This window comes from Desmodus rotundus, chromosome 6 (assembly GCF_022682495.2).
Source record: "Desmodus rotundus isolate HL8 chromosome 6, HLdesRot8A.1, whole genome shotgun sequence".
Lineage (NCBI taxonomy): Eukaryota > Metazoa > Chordata > Mammalia > Chiroptera > Phyllostomidae > Desmodus > Desmodus rotundus.
The window spans coordinates 99,429,866-99,456,049 of record NC_071392.1 but is presented as its reverse complement, the minus strand read 5'-3'; the positions used below and the strand labels follow the sequence as shown (position 1 = coordinate 99,456,049).

The window sequence follows — 26,184 nt, the reverse complement described above, 5'->3', positions numbered from 1 at the left end:
AACTATGAACTAGTGGAACCAGGTTTCTGTCTTAACGTGAGTGTAGCCTCACTCTACATGTTAATGGATAACCTTTGAACTCTGAAACCCTGAATGCTGTAAACAGAATAGCACTGATCATTTAAAATCTTACTATTAAAATTGAGCAAAAAAGAAAAGTCCAAACTTTTCAGCAGGCATAGGGAAACAATCAAATGTTTTGACAAATAATCGTTTCACTAAGAACAATAGGGCTCTTGGCTCTCAGACCCTGTTGTTACTGAATTATTTTCAGAGCAAGAAAGTGTTGTGCTTTTTTTCTCTATGCCCTCACAAAGCTACCACTTTGTGAGCATACTAACATCATATGGTTGTCAACTACTGTTTCTCTCCTCCCCCCCAAAAAAAGCCTTGTTATGTTATAGCTTTCAAAAGTAAAAGATGATTGTCTGAACTGATCTATCTGCTAAGAATTTTCTATGTGATCCCTACGTTTGAGCAAGGAATTACAAAGAACCCTATTCCTGGAAGGATGCCAACAAAAAACTGGGAAATGGTTGCAAAATACTGCCAGGGACTGAGTGCTGGGTTGCAAACACATTCTGTGTTTTTAAATGGACATAGAGTGATCTGAATTCACTGGAAGGGCTTCTGTGAGACACGATCTCCCTTTAGAATGGAGAGACTTGTACTTAAGGTGTATTTGGAAAGCATGAAGAGTTAAAACAATTAAAAATGGAAACTCCAAAAGTAACAGAACACTAGGAACATGTGGTTTTGTAATAAACGCGAAGAATTCACATTATTATTGTATGAACTGAAAATCGAACGTTGGTCTACACATACTTAGCTCCGCCCACAAGTAATCCTGTTTTGCCAGCACCCCCAGCTAGACTAATTCTTACGGAGTCAGGTGCTGCAGAGAAGCAGGCAACACAAAGAATGGAACCAGAAATGTCCCTTCAAATGTGAGCTGATGCTCTCTGCCCATGCTACTCGGGCAAGGGGCAGAAAAAGCCCTGCTTCACCTTTTTTTAATGCGACAAACATCAGCTACACTTCATTTTTCACAATTACCTAAACAGACCAGCCTTCCTTAAGATATTTCCCAGTGTACGCTTTAAAAAATCGCCCCATTATCTCTGATTTAATCCCGGTGATATGAGGCTTCTTCTTTTCCAATTTCTCTCCAGCTCTAATAACAAAACAAAACAAAAAACCCTTCTGATTTGCTATATTTAACACTTATTGGAATCATCTTTTGGGACTTAGCCTTAATTAGAAGAACAGAATGCAGTATGATCTTCTTATTTCGCAAGTATTTATTTTACTGTGGAACTATTACAGAAAAACAATTTGGAAACTGTGTGTAAAACCCTGGAGCTGAAATGCAGCCAACACAGATACTTAACTTAAAAAGAATTTAGTGTTCAGAGCAGGAAAACCTGAAAAACTGCAGTGAAGAGTTAGCAGGAAAAGAGAATGAAAAAGTTAGCCAAACCTGCCAGCTTCTGCAAACTACAAAGGACATTTGAGAAGAAAACCAGGGCAGCCTTTTACCACGACTGAATGCACTAAATTAAGTAGGGATTGCCAACCGCAGGAAATACCACACTTCTCTCTTTTCTATGAAGTTCCTTGATTTCACTCAAGTCATCTCAAAATTTTAAACCTTCTGTCTAACATCATAACACTAGATGACAAAAATAAACAGCAGAAATTACCTTTCGGAAGTGGAGGCAGTGCCTGGAACCAAGAGCCTGTCCTTTTCTCTCCAAGTTGGCCAGTCTACCTGGCTGGGAACCGTCCTGGAAGAGAAGAGATTGTGGGATTTTACCAGCAAACCAAAAAGGGAGGGGCCAAGAATAAGGCTCAATTTAAACAGAGGTCTAGATTCAATCACAACTTGATTAGATTGACTTGATAAGGTGGGGTCGAGGGGTGGGGGTGGGGGGGTAACATTGTTTATTTCAACTGTTTGTCCCGTTTGTAAGTTGGACCAGTGCCCCCTCCCTCTGCAAGTACAACTTTTGTCTTCCTCTAATATTGTAGATGTTTTTCCAAAGCTGACCTCACTTGACATGCAAAGGTAAACTTTCTTTAAAAATTACATGTCACATAACTTTGGGAGGCACCTCTTTAAAGCTTTTCCCACTCATCTGATATTCCAAATGGGGAGGTTTGGGATGAGGGGAAGACAGGAAGAGGAAGGTTAAGTAACATTTCTTGAAACCCGATTCTCACCCTCATCTCAGTAAATGGAACCTTTTCCCATCCACCAACTTACTCAAGCTGAACCATAGAAGCCAAACTATATTTCATCTCCTTCCCCACACTCCTTGACTCCACCAGCAAATCCTGTAATTTCTAAATATATTTCAATTTTGTCCACTTCATCTCTCCCTCACAGCACCACAAACTCCCTCTATCCTCCAAATATCGGAATGTGAGGTTTCTCCAAAGCTGCTTTCTTTCTATGTTTGCCGTGGGGCATTCCCCACCCCACGACCTTCCACAGTACAAATCTGACCGCGGCACGGCCTGCCCGGCTCCCCTTCGCCTCAGGAAAACAGAAGGAACTCCAGAGCTTGCCTCCCAGCCCTATAGATCTGGCCCCTGCCTGACACCTCTCCAGCCTCCAGTCCCAGCTATCCCTCCAGTTAGGAGGTGCAGCCTCCTGAGCTGCAGCCTCCCTGACCCAGAGCCTTTGGATCTGTGGGTCCCCCTGCCTCAGGCTCCCTTTCCATTCATTTAGGAAACCACTTCTGTTGGTTCAGACAGGGTGCCTCTCAAGGCATCAGAACATCTCCTCTCCAATAACTCTGGGTTCAGAGACTCCGCACCTCCACCTCTGGAAAGCTGCATTAATTCTAGAATGTTATTTAATCTCTCTGGGTTTCAGTTTCCTCATCAATAAAATGGGATAATGATGAAGAGGAGTGCAGGAGGTGATAGAAGAAGAGGAAGAAAAAAAATAGCTACTTAAAAGTTCTCATCACAAGGGGAGAAAGTGTAACTATGAGATGATGGATGTTAACTAAACATACTGTGGTGGTGACTTTGCAACACGCATACATTAAACCATGCTGCATAAACCTTAAACTTATATGGTGTCATGTCAATTGTATCTCAATAAAACCAGAAAAAATATGTAACTCTATTGCTGGCATAAATAATCAATATTTCTATAAAGGCTAGAGAATTACACAAGACACACTGCCAAGTTGTAAGCCCTCATTGCGGGGGGTCTGGCACAATTCTAGTCACGGGAGATGGAGCTCAGAGTTAGCCAAAGGGACGAAGTCCTTGCTCCTTTGGCCTTACTCTATCTTCTAGAGCAGCAATTTTCAAACATTTTAACTCATGGCACACATAAAGCAATCACTAAAATTCTACAGGTTCGTGCCCAGGTTTCAGCACACACACACACACACACACACACACACACACACACACACAAATCTGGCATACCTGCCACAGATCCCAAAATATATATATTTTGCCAGTCTGACAAAAAAAAAGGTATCATTTTATTCACCCACACAGGATGGCTATTCTGTGCTGGCTGCCGCAGGGACAGCATTCTACCCGACTGAGCTACCGGGCCAGGGGGGACCTCTGAGTATTTCTACCCTCACTGCACTTGCCTCGCCAGCGGTACCTTACGGTCTCTCTCTTCCCCTCCTCGAAATGCTTTTTCCCCTGGATCTGGAAATCTGCAGGCTTCCCCCAGCCCTCACTGGCTGCTCCTTCAGTACCCTTGTGATTTGTTCTTTCTCATCTCCCTGACCTCCAGGCTTTCGAGTGCCCAGGGTCCCAAGCCAGCACCTTCTCTGTTTCTGATTTACTCCCTAGGTGATTTCATCCAATTCAATGCCTCGAAAGACCTGTAAGGCTCCTAAATTGATACATTTCTCACACAGACCTTTCTCCAGGACTCCCAAAACATATTTCCAACTGCCTATTCCATCCCCATTTAGATGCCTAGTCGCGAATTCTAGACCTCACTCTCAGACCTCCCCCCACTGCTCCCCACCACTCACAGATGCGTGATGCCACGAAACTGTGTAAGACTCCACAGGAAGTGAGCTCTGATGAAGAGCCAGCGGGCAGAGGCCGGCTAGCCACTGACACTAGATCACTGGCCCCTGCAGGCAGCCACACAGTCACACTCACTACACATCACACCGCAGTAATGGTTCGTTCCTGCCTGTCCCCCTCCTGTTAGACGCTAAGCTCCATAAAAATAGGTGACACCGGGTCCTGTTCTCTGCCGTTATCCCCGTGCTGTCTGCCCGCACTGGAGCCAGTAAACGTGTTCAAAACAAATGAATAACAACATACAGAACCTGGCCAAGTGCGTTCCAGCAGGAAGGGCATTGAAGTTTGGGTCTCCAGATCAGTTTCCTCGCCTATAAATAAAGAGATCATGACCTCTCCTCGCCTGCCTCCTTTGGTGGTCGGGTGGCCCTGTGCTGAACCACAGGGGAAGCCACGTTGCACACCAGGCTTGTTTTGAGGATGACTCTGTTTGCACTGCGCAGGCCGCTTACACATTTGTTTCCAATTGGAACAATATTGCAAATCTATTTTCCTTATGATTTTCTCAATCACATTTGTTATCTAGTTACTTTATTGTAAGAATACAGTCTATAATACATAGGATACACAAAATCTGTGTTACTGCTAAGGCTTCCAGGTAACGGTAAGCTATCAGTGGTTAAATTTGGGGGGAGTCAAAAGTTATACTTGGATTTTCGACTGCACAAGGGTGAGGGAGCACCCTTAACTTCTGTCTTTATCACGGGTCAGTTGTACCTAGTACAAGTATCAAGTCCTCAGAGGGCTGCGTGGGGCTCAGCTTTAAATGTACCATTTGGCAGCCTAGCCTCAGCTCTCCCGATGCAATGACACTGCACCTGGAACCCGAGGGGTTCCACAGGCCACTAGGAAGCACATAGAGAGTCTTGGGCCTTAGTTTTCCCCTTTTCCCTCTGGCTCTCCCTTTCAGACGACAAAAATGGCCTAGTAAGGTCTTTGTATAGTTGGTTGGTTAGGAATTTTATTTTTTTATTTCTCAGTCTGAATTGGACCGCTAACTCCATCGAGAGCGGGGCCTAGTCCAAACCCACGCCCACAAGTGCCTTCTACATTTCTCTGCCTTGCCATGGAAGACTGATGTATTTCCAAACAATCCTGTGCCGAAAGCAGGCCAGTGCGCCAAAAGGCCGGCCAATAAGCACTAACGTGTAGTATGTTCTCCATGTGAACTTTGTACTCTGTAACTCATTTAATCCAACTCCCGGCGACCCTCTGAGGTAGAGCCTATGTTTTTCCATTTTTATAGGCGAACCTGGCCACAGAGGGACTCTCCCAAAGCCCACTGGTCATCAGCAGTAGAGCTAAGAGTCTAAATCCAACACCTGACTCTAGGTCCTTGACCTAATTCCCAAGACATGGGGCTTCCCTCATAGCCCATTCCCCTGCCTAGGTCTCCAACCTCAGCTCCTCTCTCCCCTTCCCCCTCTCTCTCCATCCTTCAACTCAGGGCTTTCCTCCTGTGCAGACACAGGCCAAGCCTCACCCCCACACCCCATCCTGCATGTATCCCCAGGACCTGAACCATGCCTAGTGCATAGTAGATGCTCATTAAATATTGGATTAAAAACCAGTAAGCGGTTACCAAGTGCCAGGCTTGTGATAATATCCATTATCTCATTACGTCTTCCTCCTAACACAACCCAATGGCTATTTTTAGTCTTGCTGTAAAGGCAGGTGGGTGAAGAACGCATTCGACCAACAGAGTGCACACCTGCTCCGTGATGTGCCCGGCATTTTCCCACAGGCCAGGGGTACAGCGGGAAGGAACATGACGTCTGCGTCCACAGAACTACCATTCCAGCCGAAAACACCTATCTGTCACACTGATCTCTTCAAAAGCCACCTTGATCTTTTCAAAAGTCAAATCCGATCATGTCAGGGCCCTGCCTAAAACTCCCAACGTCTGTCAGGATAGAGACAGAATTTCTGAGAGCGCGGCTGTCACGACCTAGCCGGCCCACTTAGGATTTTCCTCCAAGAGCACCAGGAAGCCACTGAAAGGAACAGAAATAAAACGGAAAGAACTACTAAACTCAAGTGTTTCTTCCTCCACAGATTACCTCCTCCACAACCTCATCCTGGCTGCACGGAGGGCATGGCCAGCAAGCAGGACACGGCAGTGCTCGTGTCCAGGGCAGGGCCACTGAATCTGAGTTGTTGCTGATGAAAGAACACCTGTCACTGGACTCCCTGTAATCTTATCAATCTTCGCCCTTTATGTTGTTACTGCCTTTTTTTTAGAAAGAGGAAACTGAGGCTCAGGATGGCAAAGAAGCCTGCCTAAGGTCAAAAGGCCAATGGGCCACGTGAACCTGAGGTCAAACCTCAACTCTGTCACCAACCTAAACTTCCTTAGTTTCTGAACTTCTACTGAAGCGCATTTCTGGACACCCTACCTGAGGGTTCGCCAGGGTGCTGTGTGTGGCTCTGGGGCAACGGTGAGGCAGCCTCAGTCTAAACTCCCTCCCCTCCCCCATTCCTGGAACAGCTAGAGGTCTTTCGGTGGCCCCAGGGCTAGTCCCCTCCCACCTCAAGCACTCCCCTGCATTCTTGGTGTGCCTGTGTACTCATCCAGCTTCCCCAACAGACTGCAACTCTCCTTTGAAGGGACGGGAGAAAGGTTGTACAAATTCATGCTTTTTTGCATAGTGCTGGGAGGCAATTAATGTTTACAAAATGGAAGTGTCCTAGACTAGGTCTCAACCCTCCAAGCAGGACTTTCCATTGCCCCTCAGAGCTAATCAATTAGTGCACCTTACAGATCCTATCAACCCAATTGCTCACAAATGCGCCCTTCCTTTCCTTCTTGCTCCTTGTTTGTTTCCTTTTGATCTGAACAAAGGGCTCATCACCGAGCCTCCAGAACCTGTGTGCTTCCTAGCCCAGAACACTCTTTCCTAAACCCATTAATAGCCATCTGCTACAGCCCTGTGCAAAATTACACACTGCACCAAAATAAGTCATCAGTTCCTCTCTAAGGATGCAAAAGCCAGCCCATGGTCCCGGCCAACCTAGCAGCCTACTCATTCCCCAAGAATTTACTGACAAGTCCTTTGTCTCAGGCACTTGGCCAAGGTAGTAATTAAAGAGTGAGTACAAAACAAATTGTATTTTTGCCCTTGTGGAGCTTATATTTTAATAGGAGAAACAGGCATTAAATGAATGAAAGCACAAATAAGAGACAGTATGTAATGCCTACTGTGGAGTAACAACTAATGCCTCAGGTCCACAAGGATGTTCCCTGCAGCACTGTTTATTACAGTGAAAAGCTAGAAACTACCTACATGTCCATCAAAAGGAAAATGGACACATAAACTGTGGTGTATGCAAATTTACGAATACAGACAGCAGGTGGGAGGAATGAACTAGGGCCACATGTACGAAGATGGCTAAATCACCAAGACATCACAGAGTTAAAAAAAAAAAAAAAAGATTCAAGCTGCAAAAAGGTATGCCACTTTTAACACACATGATGTAATTTTCTAAAGGAAAGTATTTATATGTGTGTAACATATAGGTATGTGTATACACATGTACTATGCATATAATACATACCTGTTTATATACCCACAGATTATAATATATACATGTATATATCATTTCATAATATATACAAGTATCAAGTAATTATGTTGTGCACCTGAAATTAGTATGTCAATTCTATCTAAATAAGTAAATAAGAAAGAATGAAAGAAGGAATATGGACACACGTAGATGTTGGGAAGACCCCTCCCAAAGTGGTCAATGCTCAAATGTGGACAAGGACCCAGGACCGTGGGTGGTGGCTACACATTTTGATCTTTTTGCAGGTAAAACATATTCATATTTTCCCTGTATAATTAAAATTTAGTTGCCTATTGCACCGACAGGTGTGGCTTCCTTGGTTGGGGCCTCCTCGACAAAGCGACAGGTCGAGTTTCGATTCTGGGTCGGGGCACATGCCTGGCCTGTGGGTTCTGTCCCCTGTCCCGGCGCCTATGAAAGGCAACCGTCCAATGTTTCTCCCCCTCTCCCTCCCCTCGCTTCTCTAAAAATAAACAAATAAAACTTAGTTGCCTGTTAACACAGAAGCCCACGGAGGGGACGGGACCTAAGAACCAGCATCGCATCCCAAACTGTTCAAAGCCCTGGGGAACAAAAAACGATGAATCACGTTTTCGGGATTTCTACCTTCGGACAAACACTGGAGAAACCATTCCCCGCCTCCCTGGGTCCGCGCCCTCCGCCCCGACGGCGCCGAAGGGCCCCACGCCTCGCGGCACAATCTGCCGGAATCAATCCGCACCCATCCCGCCCTCCAGGGCCACTGGCCAGGCCGCCACTGCCTCGCCTTAGTCACCCTTTGTTCAGCGCCTCCTTTATGACCTTGGCCGGGCTGGGCCTCGCCGGGGACGCGCGCGCGCGGGCAGCAGCGGCCCGGGGCAGGCCCCGCTTCCTCCCCCTCGTGCAGTATGGCCGCCGCACGCAGGCAGCGCCGCCGGGCTGCTTGGCCCGAGTAACGAGTAACGAGGCGGGCTCCCCGGACGCGCCCGTGCACCGCCGTTCTCACTCGGCCGGTATTTCCTACGGGCCCGCCGCGTGCCAGCCACTGCGCTAGGGGCTGGGGGTGCAGCGGGAAAGCAAGCCTGACAAAACGCCTGTCCTCACGGAGCTAACATAGTGTATTAAATAATATTATAGTGTATTAAGTGGTAACTACTATGGGAGAAAGTAAAGGGGAAGGGGCAAAGGGGCCTGGGGTGAAGAGCACGGATGAGATAGGTGGGATTGATGGTAAATAGGCTAGTCCAGGTCGACTTCCCAGATGGAGAATCTGAGTAGAGATCTGAAGGGGACGACAGTGGGAGCCATGCGGGATTGTGGGGGGAGAGCATTACAGGCTAAGAGATGGGTATGCAAAGACCTCAAGGAATGGCAGGGAAGCCAGCATGGCATTGCAGCTTGTGTGGGGTAAGTGAGAAAATTAAGACGGAGGCCTGGCGGGGTCGCTCAGTTGGTTAGAGCTCCATCCCCATAGCCAAGGTTGCAGGTGCCCTCCCAGTCCTGGCACGTGCAAGGATCAACCAGTGAATGCATGGACGAGTGAAAATGCAGACCCACGTCTCTCTCTCTCCCCCTCCCTCTTTCTTTCTATAATCGATAAATAAAAAATAAAACAAAAATAGCTCTGGCTCGTGTAGCTCAGTGGATGAGCACCAGCCTGCGAAGCAAAGGGTTGCCGGTTCCATTCTAGGTCAGGGCACATGCCTGGGTTGTGGGCCTAGTCCCCAAGAGGGGGTATGTGAGAGGCAACCACACATTGATGTTTCTCTCCCTCTCTTTCTCCCTCCCTTCTACTCACTAAAAATAAATAAATAAAATCTTTTAAAAAATAAAAAATAAATAAAATAAAACATCTCACTAAAAAAATTAGGATGGGTTTGTTGGGTCACTGTAAAGACCAAATTTTAATTTTAAAAGGTGGTAGCAGGAGGTAGAAGAAGGTATGGGGGTATAAATGGTGATGGAGACTTGCCCTGGGGCGGTCAACGCCCAACACATCATACCGGTGACATGTTATAGAATTGTACACATGAAACCTATATAATTTTATTGACCAGTGTCATACCAATAAAGTCAATGAAAATGGTAAAAACAGAGGACGAAAAAAAAAATCTGATTTTACTCTGAATGAACTTGAGAGTCACTGAATGGTATGAGCAGAGGAACAAGGACCTGGCTTGAATGTTAAGAGGCTTATCAAACAGACTGATAAAACCAAGTACTGTATACTCCTAAAAGAGTAATGCAGATAGCCTCCCTGGTTTAAGTGTGTTCATATTTTCAGGTTATTTTTATTACAACAATGACAAGAGTAAGGGGAGATAAGGGTAAGAAAAGGGGGAAATGATACAATTTATTGAACCCCTGCTAGATGCCAGTCTCAACTCCACAAGCAACTGATCCAATCACGGTGTTATCTAGTTCTCCTAATAACCTAATAACCTTCCTCACTGGGCAGATGAGGAAACTGTAGCCATCAGAGGTGGACTCGCCTTCTGACTTTAACTTTTCTAACTTCCTTGAGGTTCTACAACGAGAATAAAGTGGAAATTCTTGCCCGATCTAACAGCCCATGCTGACTCACGCCATTTTGTTTGGACTAAGTGGTTGACCTTGGCCTTAGGAGAATTGAGAAGAAGAATAGCAATCATTGATTAAGTACTTCTTCATAGGCCAAGCCCATTACACGCACCATTTCTGGATATCGAGGCAGAGTCCCTACCATCGCCCACATGAGAAAGCGATGCCTGAGCGGTGATACGAGTTCTAGGCTCTTAGATCCGGAGAACTTTGGGTTCGACCAAGACGCAGGGCTTCCAAGAGTCCCTTTGACTTGATCTCCCTTTGCCTCTGTTTCCCGGTGTTACAGATGGAGGTAAGAGTATTCACTGACAGGTGTATTTGGATGGGATAAATAAGTCCTCGCTTGAAAAATGCTCGAGGAGAATTTGGCACATTGCAAGCACTCAATTAAGACACGCTCTTATTATAAAGACCCTTGCCCCCGGCGCAGAAGCTCTCAGGCTGGCTCAGCCAGGTCTGTTCTTAACCACCTGAGGGCCCAGCCAGGGTAGTTACTCCCGGACTCGGAAAGAGAAGCGAGTATGTTTACCGCAGGCAAGGGAAACAGTCGGATTTGGACTGGGATTTTTGTCCGCTCCAAAACCTAACTCTCTATCATCGCTAGACGAAAGGCACGTAATTTTGAAAATCACTGAGCTAGACCAACCAAGTGTAGAGAAAACCTGCCACATACCTGGATCTGGGTGATGTTCACGAAGCTGGGAGATAGTCTGCCTCTCAGTGTCCCTTGGGCGTCTTCTCCAAGGAAGGCCCGAGCGGCCCGGGGAAGAGGCAAAAGCGACTGGCGCCAGCGAAGGACGTGGACGGAATGAGCTCGAGTCTCCGGATTACAAAGTGTGCCCTCTCCAGCCACGCCCTCCAGGAGGATTCTGGGATTTGGGGGAAATGCTGGAAAAGAGATTAAAATCAGAGCCACACCCTTAACGGACGGAAAGTGACCAAGAGATTAGGAGTCTGGACCCAAACTCCTAATAGACAGCTGCCCTAAATTTCAATAGGTGACTCAAAGCGACCCTACCTCACCACTCCACTATCGGCAGATGGGCTTTTGCTCAGCAGCTCCCAACACGAGCAAATTTTCCCAGAAAGCAGAACTGAATAAAACACAACCTTCAGAGGCTGTCTGAACCCAAATGCTGACTCCTTGGCTCGGCGGCTGGGAGACCTCAGCCCAGTGACCCAATCTCTCGGCCTCACCTGTAAAATGGGGAGAATACTGTCGCGCAGCGCATCGGGCACTTTTGAGCATTAAATGAGCAAATTGTGATGAAATCTTAAAACTGCCTGGCCCGTGGTGATCTCTCCATAAACGTCAGCCAAAATGACATTAGCCATTATTCTTCCTGGATATCTCCCTATTCTAAAACAGCCCTCACCTTACTAAATCCCTCTGGCTGCTTTCACAACTTTTTTTTAAATGTGGTTAGCACATTTTGTTGTTTTTGTTTTTTTTTAACAAATACCACGCCTGTGTGTCCTCTTAAAAATATTTTAAGAGATCGTGTTTTGTCCCCACTTGCTTTGAGGAACGACTCCAATGTCACTGAGTGGGGTAGAAACAGGGAGGAGCAAATGAGGATAATGGGACCATCTTAACTTTTTCCAAAAAAAATAAGAGAGAGACAGAGAGAAAATAAAGATTCACAAAGATTTACATGTTGGGCTTTTAAAGATCATCTTGCTAAATAGTTTCTTATCAAGTTCCTCCCTTTTTTTTTCTCTCCCCAAAACACGACAGTAATTAGATAGTTTTTCTCCCTGCCTTAAAAAAAAAAAAAAATCTGTCACATAAATTTCTCCAAACCAACACAACTGAATTTTCTACAAGGATTTGTAACTGATATGCTATATTCTTTACAGAAAATAAGAAAGCTATGCACCGAAATAAACAGTTTCTGAGGCAATTTTATTTGAAGTCAACAAATAAGAACAACGTGTCCCCAAGGAAACAAAGTAGAATTTGGACTCGAAGCTAAAATGGCTCTCTGCCTTAATCCTCTGTTACCCAGTACGATGGGGCTGCGTTTACAGGAAACGCCTGCCACCAGAAGTTTTCTGCTAGTTTTCAACCCGTATTTCTGCATCCTCAACTCAGCCACATGGAAACAAATAAAATACCCAGCTTTTTTAAAAAAAATCGGAAAGTAAAGGAAGAGAACGCTGACCTGTTCATTTCTACCTTCTTCAGGATGGGAAGAGAGGCTAGAAGCAACGCAGGCTCCCCTCCCCCTCCAGGACTGGGCTTCCCGGGGGGTGGAAACTATCTCATTACCACATTTTCAAATAGACCGGTTTCTCTTCTAATCAAAGTTAGTTAGTGGTTGTTTGGCAGTCTGCGCATGCCACGTTTTCAGAGCTATAGAAATGTGTATTTATTTATTTGGAGATGGCTATGACTATAAGACAAACATAAGCCAGCCCTAGCCAATGATTTTATAGGAGCTCTGAAAAGCACAGCCTTTAAACACTTTCGGAGAGGCTCTCTCATCCTTTGTAAGTGGAAGTGTAAATTGGTACAGTCCTTTTGTAAACAACTCAGGGAGACAAGTCAAGGGCCTTGCCATGTTCATACATTTGGGTGCAGCAGTAAGTCTCCTGGAATGAATCCTAAGGAAATAGCCCTAATCTAGAAGAAGGTGTTATGAACAGAGATATTCATGGCAACAAGTTCACTAGAAGAGGAAGAAAAACACACAAACGCTCTCCAGATATACGGAGAAACAGACAAATAGAGGAATGATTAATCACCCCCCCACACACACTCTTGCACACAGCCATTTCAAACGAGAAAGTTTTGAAAAATATGCCATGGGGAAATAGTTATAAGAGCAAACTGAAAAAAAAATCAAGATGCAAAATCGTATTTTTTAACAAACTATGAATTTTCATATTAGTAAGCCAAAAGGGAGGCTGTAGGTATACATAAAAATGTTAAATTGCTTTTCTTATCAAGGACATTTTAATATGGACAGTGCCTTATGTGATACTGGAGACTCCTTGTTAATTCATTGGCTGTGATAATGGTGTTATGAGTTATTAGAAAAAAATGTATATGTGTATTTTAGAGACATATACTGAAGCATCTAGGAGGAGAATGACATGATATGTTGGAATTTGTAATACGTTAGCAAATTTTAAAAAAGGAAGAACTGAAGCAAATGAGCCTAACATCTTGAAACTGCAAAACTGGGTGCTGGGATAAATGGGTTTTTTTTTTTCTTTGTTTCATGTATATTTCAAAATTTTTGTGTATTATTAAAAATATCCATATATGGCTGGTGGCCAAATATAAAATTTTTTAAACTAGTTTTTTTTGATGATGAGAGCTACACCACGTTCTCCTATCTCCTGTTTTCCTCGAATTATTTTCTATAATATGCCTGGATTACATTTGAAATTAAAAAAAAATTAACATTGATTTTTCCAAAAAGAAATTAGAACTACGACTTGACAGTCCCCCAGAGACGGTTTTTATTGCTGTGTAATAGTAGCGAAGCCTCAGAAGACTGTGATAAGACTGTGCACCCGAAAACGTGAACTCGTAAATGGTCCATATCCTGTCTATGGGATAACACCAAGCCATCCCAGGAGATGATGCTGTAAATATAATCAGCTGATAAAAAGGCCAGCTGCAAGGAGCCATTTTAAAGATTAGGAACCATTTAAACACACACACACACCCCACGTCTTGCCTCCTAAATGCTAAGCAGCAAGCTACTCTGGTTTTCTTTGTCAAGTTTCATGCAATCATCATGTAAGCAGCCCAGAGTTCCACATACCGCCCAGCTGACTCAGAAGGAAGGGTTCTACATTCCTGAATTAGCAGCAGCAGCACTTCCTGCGGTGGAGTTTCCCATTTCATCCAGCTACTCAGTTGGCCCAAAACACCCCACGAGTTCACATAGAGGATTCCTGTTAAGTCTGGAAATCTGCATAGTGTTATTCCATTCACTTTATTTTATGAAACTACTTTACTTGGGTTTTGTTTTATCCTGTTTTATTCTATCATCCCCTACTCCACCGCAGTCTAGCTTCTGCGGATTACAGATGTCGTGGTGACCTTATGCATATCCTTGTTCTGGACTTCATGGTCTCCGTGTGTATGCTGAGATCACAGTTGGGAGCAGAATAGATGAATGACGTGCTTCACCAACTTGAAACACGACAGTTCTTCTCTTCATTATTAATAGTCAAAAGATTCCAAGTAATGTCCTGGGCCAGAAGGTTCTTTTTTAGTATGAATGGCTTAAATTAAGTTCCTGATTTGTACTAAAGTGCTCCGGCAGAACTCCTACAGGATGCAAGAGCGTGAGGAAGATTTGCAAACAAGATTACAATTTTCCAATGCGATATCTTTGATCATCTTTGACAAGATTGCAACCTTAACTGAAATGTCAAATTCTCAGAAAACATTCTCCATGTAAATATTGGATTTCACCCTTATTAACAATTATTTCGTTTGAACTTTGAGGATTTAAAGAAATGTGAAATAGGGATTGAGCAAAAAAAGAAAAACGAGAGAAAAAACTCGTGGACATGGGAGGAAAAAAAGAAATGTGAACAACGCTCAGCAGGTGATGGGCAGATTTGACAGACACTTTTTAAAAATTCTTTGAAAGATGTTATTTTGCACTTTGAGGGATCCTCAGTTTGTGCTACCATGCATTATTCCATTTTTTCCTTTTAGTGTTTTCTTCCTGAAACTATGTCTTTTCAAAGAATCCGGCTCCTCTTTGAGCACTAAGTAGGTTTATATTCGGTTTTTAATTAAGTACTTCAACGGAAAACAAAAGGATAGATAAGAAAAGTCTAGAATCTTCAACTGCAGCAGAAGCAGGCAGGTTCGCCGTGGTGGCAAATCTGACTTCTTCAGTGTCTCAGAAGGAGCCAAGAAGGTCTACTTAGGAGTTTTATTTCTTCTGAGAGTCTCCTGGCATTTGAGAATGCCTGAGGCTGTTTGGTGGGGTAGACCACCCCTTGATTGGATTTCTGAAGAATGAAAGCCTCGGCCTTCTGACTCATAAGAGTAATAAATTACTTCCTTAAAAAAAAGAAAAAGCAGCTATTAAAAAAAATTATTTATTTTAGGGAGAAAGGAAAGAAGAGAGAAAAAAACCACATCAATTTGTTATTCCACTTATTTATGCACTCGCTGGTTGATTCTTACACATGTCCTGACCTGGGATCAAACCCCCGGCCTTAATGTATCAGAACGGTCTTCTAACCCACTGAGCTACCCAGCCAGGGCCATGAATTACTTCTAACACTAAATGACAATTATCATGAAAGATATATTTTGAAATTCATTCACTTTTTTTTTTTTACCATGGTTCCTTTTATTTATGTATTTTTACCAGATACATCTACCATTTATCCCTTTTACACCCTCTTCCACCTCCCCCACCTCCCGCAATCACCACACTGTCGTCCCAGCTGGTGAGTTCTTTATCTTTTCTTTTGTTCCATCCTTCCACCCTCCCAACCACCACCACCACCACCACCCCACCCCCCCCCCCGCCCCCCAGAGCCGTCTGTCTGCTCTCTATCTATAGTCTGTCTCTATTTTGCTTGTTTGTTCAGTTTGTTCATCAGGTTCCACATAGGAGTGAAATCATGTGGTAATTGTCTTTCTCTGAAAAATTCATTTACTTTAAATGACAAGTATGTCAAGTTGAGTCCAGAGCCAACGGCACAGCTTAAAAAGTTAAACAGACCTTGGCCTTTTCATGTTCTTGGGTCATGTAGGCGCAACAATTTTTGAGTCTACCCCTGACTCGGTTTCCCCACTCCCTCCTTAGATCAGAAGATACTGTGGGGGCACATGAAGAGCACCCTGTGACTATCACATTGTCCTTACAGACACATTCCCATGTCACAGATTTTTTTCCTGAAAATAATATAGTGTACTGTGAGGTACGATCCTGAACCCAAGAATCTGAGCTTTCTTTCACCATCAAAGAAACCAAGACTGAAATAAAATTGTTCTTAGGAATATTGAGGGGTAGCATTCACATCTAAGAGAGTTTTGCTTGTCAGATGATATTTGGGGGTTTTTTAGAGATTTTATTTATTTATTTTTAGACAGAGGGGAAGGGAGGGAGAAAGAGGGGGGGGGAAGTATCATAGGGTTGCCCCTTGCACACCCCCACAGGGGACACGGCCCGCAACCCAGGCATGCACCCTGACTGGGAATCGAACTGGTGACCCTTTGGCTTGCAAGCAGGCACTCAGTCCACTGAGCCACACCAGCCAGGGCAAAAAAAAGATATTTGAATTCACTCTATTGTTTCCTTCCATTTCTGTATATGTATTAGAAACCAAATTTCTGCCCTTCTTTTTACTTTTGCAAGTTATTAAAAATGTTATGTCCTTCATAATCTTCAAGTGTGTGGCGAAACATTGCAGATCCTAGCAAGGAGACTCCGGAACGTCACCTTGTAGTAATTTCAAAGCCTCTATTTTGAACACAGGACGCCCACCCTCCACAGCACATTCCATTCTATTCTGTCTGCACAGAATCCGGTGGGCACGGTGCCCGCCTGCTGTTGTTCAATGGGCCGAAATGATCTTTGCACACTTGTCGTGGTTTGGGCACAACCACTTCTCCATCATCATCTAGCTGAGCCTGTGCCGGTGCCACCCGCTGTCAGATAGCGACCTACGAGGCCTCCTGGCCTTGCTGATATTTCTTTTCCTATCAGTGGATCATAAGCTGGAGTATTTCCTTAGTCACAGAGACCGGCCGTTTATTGGGATGTTCTCAATAGGAACAACAGTTGAAGATAACAAAATGGTTATTTAAACATGAATGCAAAAAAAAAAAAAACTTTCTTCTTGGGAGTTTAAGATTAGTTTGCTATTTTTCTGACTCAAACTTTTAGTTGTTTTTAAGCATGGATATCTGATTTTTAAAAATTCTTTCCTATGGCATTTGAATGTTTAAAAGCCTTTTGAAAGTATTTATGTACTCTGATCCTTAATATTGTCTGTAGTTCCTAAGAATAAGAGAACAGGAGAAAGCGAGAGAGATTTGGCAAGCAAGTATGTAATAATCTGGCAAGGAAATTCTTGAGCAAGAGTGTATTGGTTTGAGTTTTATTGGAACATTTGAAAGCAATTAAATGTTTTTTTTTTTTCTCAAACTTATTTTTGTCCTTTTTACTTTAAGTACCACAGACATACAATTGAAAAATAACATTACAAGTGTCAATGAATCATTAAGCTGATCAAGCCAAAAAGCTACTGCTGGGGGAGTTTATGGAATATTGATAGAGTATCTGTGGTCTGTTCTCAGGCTTTTCGTAGGTGTCAAAACATACCCAAACATACCCATTAGAAAATGCTAATCCCTGGCTGGTGTGGCTCAGTGGATTGAGTGCTGGCCTGCAAACCAAAGGGTCGCCGGTTCAATTCCCAGTCAGGGCAGATGCCTGAGTTGCTGGCCAGGTCCCCAGTGGGGGGGTGTGAAAAGCAACCACACATTGATGTTTCTCTCCCTCTCTTTCTCCCTTCCTTCCCCTCTCTAAAAATAAATAAAATCTTTTTTTTAAAAAAGGCCAATCAGATCCTCAATATTCAAATTTGATTTCTATTTATTGAACTGATACAGAATGTCCTGAATAACATTAAAAAAAAAAACACTATCTTTTAGCCCTGGCTGGTGTGGCTCAGTGGATTGAGTGTCAGCCTGAGAACCAGAGGGTTGCCAGTTTGATTCCCAGTCAGGGCACATGCCTGGGTTGTGGGCCAGATCCCCAGTTGGGGGGCACACAGGAGGCAGCCCCACATTGATATTTCTCTCCCTCTCTTTCTCCCTCCCTTCCCCTCTCTCTGGAAATAAATAAATAAATAAATAAATAAAATCTTAAAAAATTTTTTTTTAAATCTTCCAAAATATGGGGATAGGCTTGGAAATTTTATAGATACCAGTTAAACTATGTTTAAATGTATGTTGAACCAATGTAAATAGAAAACAGTAGAGCCCCCAGCAGATGAGTCCAAATTATTTGGGATAACTACACAATAAGATAGAAGAATGTTGGTATTAGGCCTATGTACCTCTGGTCTTTTCTAAGGATATTGCAAACTCTGAGAATTCTTGTATTTAAAATGTGGTAAGTGCATAGGTCTAATAAGAGTATTTTTCTAGTTTTTCGTGGTGGTCTCTGAGTGTTATATGTTGCGTTTATGGGTGATTCCTGCAGGTTTCAAACTTTGTATAATAAACAGTAGGCTTTCTGATCTAAATACTGTTTTATTTTTATGATAACACTCAGCAACAACCAGAGTGGCTTTGTCGGCGCTTGCTTGCAGCTCTCGAAAGATGGCTTAGTACTTGGGGATATCTGCTCTTTTTCACCTGACATTTTAATAAGGAAAATGATGATTTTGCTCAAGTGTTTAAAATGTTAGCTTCTTCAGTCACATCTTGTTTTCTTTCTCTTGTAAAAATTTAGAAAATACAGGTGCCAGGCAAGCTCCCTACTTCCCCTTACCTGCCCCTCACCCCATAACTCACTTTGGTGGAGCAGGATGGGGCAGAATATCTGTGCAAAGTGAAACAGAAAAAGAAAAAAGTTTTCACTGACAGTTGAATTAAAAGCCTAACAGTAAAGACTGGTGTCAGGCCACCAAAACTTTTTTTTTTTTTTAATCCCTCTGTATCATACGGTGTTTCAAAGGGAATTATCCAGAAATAAGGACCACAAAAGTGTATTCACATTGTAAAGGAGAACCACATTGACAGGGTAATTATCTCCTTTAAAAAAAAAAACCCAAAATCTCTCTGGTCACAGTGGTGACCTCTAGGAAGACGACCTGGGAGGCTGGAAACCACAGTGGGAGGGGACTGACTTTTGCTGTGTCCCCTTTGTACCTCTTGAATTGGGTATCAGAAGCAGGTATTAATTTCTATTTAAAAATACATGTGTAGGGTTTTTTTTTTTTTTTAAGGACAGTCATGCATGTGTCTGTACCATAATCTTAAGGGAGCAAGCTCATGAAATAAGAACCATGCCACCTCTTTGTTAGTACATGAGGTTCTTATCGCCCCTCCCTTGTCTCACTTTCCGTTTCTGAATCCAACTTTATTTGGGGGTGGGGGATGGGGGCGGGGTGCGCAGGAACTCCAAACCGAAAACCTGCTCCATTTTGTCCACGAGCAGAATTGTCAGAAAAGCTCTGGCCACGCTCCCCAAAGCTAGAGTAAATACCCACGTAAAAGAAAAACACCTAAAGGTATTCACGAAATGAATCTTTACAGCCTTCGTATGGCTTCTAGTCCAAGCGTTTTCCACGGCTTCTCTGGACACAGCCCGCCTGGATCTTCACAGACTGAATGGGAGGGGCGGGGTGGGGGGGAGACGCTGCGTTGTGAGTGCCCCGCGGGGGCTTCTGCAGAGCCCCCCCTCCCCCCGCCTCTAGGGCGCTGCCCCCCACCCCCCGCCCCGTCCCCGTCCTGCCTACTCGGCTGTGACTCATGCAGACATTTTTCTGAAGCATTTATTCAAACCCATTCTCTTCCTGAGTCAGTGCGGACTTTGCTCATCTTGTTTCCTTGAACGATTTCCACCTTACATGGATGAGCAATCGCTGGGAAGCAGTTTTCTCCGGAGCCCAAGGTGGATAAATATATGCTTACACAGACATAAATAAGATGCACAGGGAGAGCTTTCCTTCCCAAATGACAAGTCACCCTGGCTTTTTCATTCACAGGATTCAGTGTTGTAAGATTCGGAATTTGATAAATAGCGGCAGGATCTACCATGGGGTGCCCTCCCTCCCCACCCCCCTCTCTCTATTTCATTCTATTTCAGTCTGGCTGTGGGTCTCACGTGGGAGATGAGCCAGGGACCCACTAGTGATCAGCCCAAAAACCCAGGCAGAGCCACTCCTGAAACCTGAGTAGGGACAGAATCAGCCCTGACCAAACACACCAGACTTGAGTGACAGAAAGTTTGATTGTGTAATTTTCTCAGTAAGATGACCTAAGGCTAGTCCCGTGTTTGCATTCTACATACTAGAAATGGGTTTAACGTGTTTTGGAGTCTTCCACACAAAGCACTTTTTGCTGGGTAACACGGCTGGAACTGCTGGGCCTTCTTAAGAGATCCTACTTTGAGAACAGGCGGTGGAAGCTGGGATTTTTCTCTTCCTCCTCTTTTTTGTTCCCCCTCCTGCTTTAAAAACAAGATAAGCCTGTATGCAAATAGAGTCCACGGTAACCACAGTAACATTCTCAACTTTATTTATTGAATTGCAGAGTCTTCCTTCACCCGTTTAAGCTCTATTTGCATACCTTTAACATTAGCAACATTTATTCCAGTAATGAGTCATTTGAGACATCTTCTGGGTTTATAGCTCTGAGCTGGATTCAACATCAGTAATGCCGGAAGAATGGATGTCTTCTGTATCAGAACTTAGGACTGTTTATGTGCTGAGAGAGACAGACAGAAAGAGACAGAGGTTTAATGTCTTTGTTTTTTCTTTTAATTCTAGAATTGAAATGTGCCCAAATTAAAAATAATATTTGAAACATATTCAGTTGTATATTTCACACACTAAAGAAATATACTGTATGATGTTCTCATTCTGTGAAGAGATAAGTGACAGGTTATTCTTTTCTACTCTCTTAAAGAAGAGTAATAGCTTTAAACATCTTTTGAATATTTTTTCCAGCTCTAGAGAGATATAATTGACTCATAACATTGTGTAAGTTTAAGGTTATATTGATTTGATGCATTATATTTTGAATATTTTTAAATAGAAAAAAAAAAGGAAAGAGAGAGAAAGAGACAACCTCAGTGCTTTTCTCAGAGAGAACAGGAAGCCTGAAGGAGGAAGTATGTAGCAGGTTATTTTGTTATTTTTCAACGAGCCTGTGTTATCAAGTGAATGAAATTCCTTCTGGGGAAGCTATAAAAATGAAAATCGGAGGATGGCTGGATTCGGATAGCACAGAGAATCCTCCATATTTAGAACCTTTTCCCAAAGCTAAGTTATTAATGAAAGCCAATTATTGCACTTTTCCAGAAGGAAACACTGAGTCATTCATGAAATGGTCTAAGATTTCGAAACTTGCTTACACCAGTTTTTTTTTTTTTTTTTTTTTTTTGCCTCCTCCTTTACTACCTATGCCAAAAGCAGGCTCAGAAAAGCCAACCAGCCCCAGTCGGGTATCTCAGTGAGTTAGAGCGACATCCTGATAGGCCAAGGTTGACGTTTGATCCCTGGGAAGGGCACACACAAGAATCAAACAATGAATGCATAAATAAGTGGAATAACAAATCGGTGCCTCTCTCCCTCTCTCCTTCTCTCAATAATCAATAAATTAAAAAAATAAAAAGCCAATCAGTAGCTGCAGTAATTTAGCAAGGACTCCTGATGCCCTAAAGGGTGACTGTCCCCACCAGGACCACAGGCTCAGATGTGTCTCCACTACCAGCCTGGGTCCTGAGGGGAGGGGCCTCTGTCCCCTGGCAGGGCGGGGCTAGGATGGACTAGCTCTGGAACAGCCATTATTTGGCCATACCCTTGGCCTGTCTCCAAGGTGCATGTGGGGCAGCAAGTGGGCGTGGGCTCCCAGATAGGCAGGCCCGTGTTTTTAGAAGACGTTACATATTTATGGCCTGAGCTCTACAGAATGTGGCCAGAGATGGGATACGGATGAGGCTGTGTTTGGCGAGGAAATACCAACTTCTTGATCCATTTGTCAAGAGTACTTCAGTGTTTATCTAGAGGACACATTCATCCTTGTCCAAAGACAGTCAGTCAACTGTTGTGTCAGGAATAAACTGTGAGTGAGGTGAGTATTGAGTATAAACTACAATTGAAAAGCAAACAAAAAACCTGTCAGTAAGGTGGCTTTAACCTCGGGACAGCGTCACCTGTCTCTTTCTTGTTGAGGATGAATATTCCTAGGCACCTATTTTTCAAATATGACTTTGGAGAAGTTCCCTAAGTGAAACCATTAAAGTTTCTGAATACTCCCAGAGGAAGCAGCTTATTTCACCTTTACAAACAACTGGAAATCCATGTAGATAACTACTGTAGACAAGAAAACAAAGGTTTGGATCCCGACAATATAGAAAAGCTTGGAATTTTATCTCCTTCGCGTAAGGCCTAATGTTTACATTGTTCTATTAAAAGGATTTTACAGATACAATATCTTAATAGCACTCTGCAAGGTAAGAGCAGACCTCGGAGAGACTGTCACCTTTCCAAGGTCACAAAGTTAATCAATTGCAGACCCCAAACTTCAGTCCAGGACTCCCAGCAGAGATCCCCCCCACCCCACCCCACCCTTGTCCCTTGTAACCTGGGTGTGAATATTCCTACACATCTGGACTCCACGGCTCCTGGGTTTGTGGCTCAGGCATGTTTTTCAGCTCCCAGAATTCCCAGGAATATTCAAGCCTCGTTTCTACTTCCTACCTTGAACGTCCTCATCCTTTTTCACCTATTCGAGAAGGAAGTGGTTGAGATCTAGCATTTGTGTAGAACGACTTCCTCTTTTTCTCCTTGAATTTGTTTTGGTATTATTGTATCCCAACGTGTTTTTTAAAAAATCCCGGATTCTGTACCACCTATGAAGGACTTTTTCAAAAACCCTTTCTCATCCACTGAGGTGTTACTAACAATCCCAAGGGATTTTTAAAATTTCCTGTGTGTGTGTATATTTTTCACATTTTTTACAATGATTTTTTTCTTGTCACTTAGGACAAACATTATTTTTTAAAACCCCCTTATTTTTGTGTAATTCACACAAGGGGTGGTTATCACTAACGCCAATAGAAAAAATATCACAGTTTCAATGACAAACCGTTAAGCAGTTGTTGACGGCTCACTTAGAATATGCCCGGTAAGCACTGGTTAAAAATGGATGATTCTGGTGCAGCCTTCCTCAAGTGATTTTTTGTAAAATACCTAGGAGACCTTGAACGTTCTGTTACGGAGTTTACAATCCGGGCCGAGGGAGGGAGGGCTACTGCTTTATTACTCAGCTAAAAGTCCCTTAGGCACTGAAAGTCCCTCCTCCCCCTGCTGCAGGCTCGGAGAAGTCAGCATTTTCTCTCCCTTACAGGCACTTTTACTGGGTAGAAGAGCTGTCCCCCGTGAACGACCCCATTTTCAGAATATGTAAAAGAAAACATTGTTCTTTAAGTAAACGACTTCCCCGCCCCGCCCCCAAAGGTTACAGATCGCTCCCTGCTGCGTGGACTCTTATTTCGGAGCGGTAGCTATTGGGGGAGGGGGACTTGTCCCCAACTCACACCCGGATAACGGCTAACATTTTTGTAGCGTGCTATTCTCCTAAGGTCTTTATATGCATTAGCTCCGTGAACCCTTACCACGGGCGCTATGGGACAGATCCCATTGCACAGCGGGGTAAACTGAGGCACGGAAATGCTAACCAGCCCGTCTGACGCGGCACAGCTGGCTCCGTGGCCAAGCTCTGAGTCATTGTTTGCTGCCTTCAGGTAGTGTTAAGGCAGCCTGCAAGCCTTCCATGAAGGTAGCTCGCTGACCTCTGTCCCAGAGGCAGAAATTCTGTCGAATGTGCCAGGAGTGTAGGTGAAACAGAGACTGGGATTGACAGGAAGCCACTGAGAAAGGTGTGTGACATTGATCTGGGCGAACACCCCACTTCTGCTCATTAATGTTGCCTTTAAATCTTCCAGCCAACTCGGTTGTCAGTTGCTACAACGCAAACAGGGTGGGGGATCCCTGGCGAAGTCAGCTCAAACAGAAAACATGACGTGTGTTTAAGAACAAGTGCTGCGTGCTTTTAGCTTTGAACAAACAGATTTATTTTGGTTCATTTTAAATGCTTATAAACTTAATCATAAAAGGTTAAAACTTGGAGGGTTTTATTCAGTAGCTGAAGGATTCATAGTTACAGTCTTCAAAAAAAACAAACAAACAAACAAAAAAACCAGCAACCAACACCCAAACCAGAAACAAACAGAAAAGGAGGAAAGAAACACATCTAAGCCAACAACACATTAGATCTAGCCACAATGCTTGAGAAAACGTGTGTTTGACTTCATTACATTTTTTAGTTACTCAGATGCCCAGAAACAAAAGTTTAGTTTCATCTTTAATGTATTTTACTTTATGTTTTAAATTTTTATTTATTAATTTTAGAGCAAGAGGAAGGGAGAGAAATACGGATTTGTTGTTCCACTTATTTATACAGTCATTGATTGCTTTAAAAAAAAGATTTGATGTCTATATTTTTAGAGAGAGGAGAAGGGAAGGAGAAAGAGAAGGAGGGAAACATCGATGTGAGAGAGAGACATCTATCAGTTGCCTCTCCTGTGCCCTGACCAGGAATCGAACTGGCAACCTTTCGCTTTGAGGGACCATGCCCAACCAATTGAGTCACATCAGTCAGAGCCATCGATTGCCTCTTCTGTGTACCCTGAGCAGGGATGGAACTTACAACCTTGGCTTATCTGAGACAACACTCGAACCAACTGAGCTCCCCAGCCAGGGCTCATCTTTAATATAGATGGTCTGGCAGAAGTAAGGCCTGCTTCAATGTGGATGGTAGGCTAATAGTAAGGGTATAATAATTTGTAGTTTTATTTGAACATTTCAAAAAATGTCATAGGGTGTGCTTGAGTGTGATACTGTTGCTACAGAATTACACGGTTATGATTTTGTAATAAAAAAGGAGCGTTATTTGTGCCAGACCCTGTATTTTAAATACATCTTTAAAATATGTTTATCTACCTGTATACATCTTTCTTATACATTTTTAAATATACAGAACTTTTTTAAATCATTAAACATGTACAAGATGGGAAATGTCATCTTTTATGAAACAAGGTTAGGTCTAAATAAAACTAAACCACAAGTAGAAGAAAATATCATTTTTCTTGGCTAATTCACAATTGTTCAGTGTCCTCATTGTGAACCGAATAACCATTCATGGTAAATTAGAAAGAACATCGTTACGTTTTACCTACATGGACTTTATTACATTTCCTGGAAGCTCCTTTTTTGGAACCAAATTCCTAATATCAGTTCTGTTCTCATGATTTATCTCTTCCTCCTTCAAAGGGGGAAGTGAAAAATAAAAGGCTCAGTTTTTACACAAACACACACATTTTTAAATGCAGCACATGCTATGTGGATGTCACAGTGCAGTTTTAACAAGCGAAAGGAAAGCCATCTCCGGGATACCACTGGAGTGCGCAGAACTTAGATGGGTCATTAAAACTTGTCTTTATTAATATCAAAACTTGTGCCAGACACTGAAGAACACACGAAAATGCCGTAACAAGCACAATCTAATTAAGCTTTCCATTCTGTGTAGGCAGGCTCTCATCTTAAAGTGAACTCCATGTAAACCCAATAAGAGCAAGTCGAAATGATTTCATTGTAGGGAAGAGTTCAGTGAACTTTTTAATTCCTATTGAGCAGAATCGATTTATAATGATAAAGCCAAACATTAGTGTAAATGGTCATATGCCAGTACTTTTCCTTTTAAGTATGACAATCAGAATTTATTTTTTAAAAATGTCTTTGTCCGAAGGATTGAGAGCCCTGGCTTGATGAACACACCGGAGGAGGCTAAGCACAAACAAAATCTACCCAAGGATCTCGCGAGTAGATCTGTGGTCAGTCCCTTCTCCATGGAGAGGTAGCCTCCTCTCCACCACAATGGCATGTTTTCCGTTCACCTATACCTTAAAAAAAATTTTTTTTAATTGATTTTAGAGAGGGAGAGAGACAGACATTGATTTGTTGTTCCACTTACTGATGCAGTCATTGGTTGATTCTTGTATGTGCCCTGACCGGGGATCAAACCCACAACCATAACCTTGGCATATCAGGACATCTCTCTGACCAGCGGAGCTTCCAGGCCAGGGCCCTCCCCTTTTTGTAAGTAAAAGTAATATATTTATTGAAAAGCTGTTTAACAAATTATAGTAACTCCATTATCTAGCCTGGCACACCTTTAAAAGATTC

At 43.2% G+C, this 26,184-nt stretch overlaps 1 protein-coding gene across 1 annotated transcript in view; it reads right to left on the bottom strand.

Moving 5' to 3' along the window:
• ZNF217 (zinc finger protein 217) overlaps positions 1-12,494 on the bottom strand; it is a 36,295-nt gene extending 23,801 nt beyond the window's left edge. The window contains exons 1-3 of the mRNA XM_024559677.4: positions 12,372-12,494; positions 10,880-11,094; positions 1,704-1,787 (exon numbers count right to left, since the gene is read on the bottom strand). The gene's annotated coding sequence lies outside the window, so the exon portion shown is untranslated. The remainder of the gene's footprint in view (positions 1-1,703; positions 1,788-10,879; positions 11,095-12,371) is intronic.
• Positions 12,495-26,184: the final 13,690 nt, after the last annotated feature.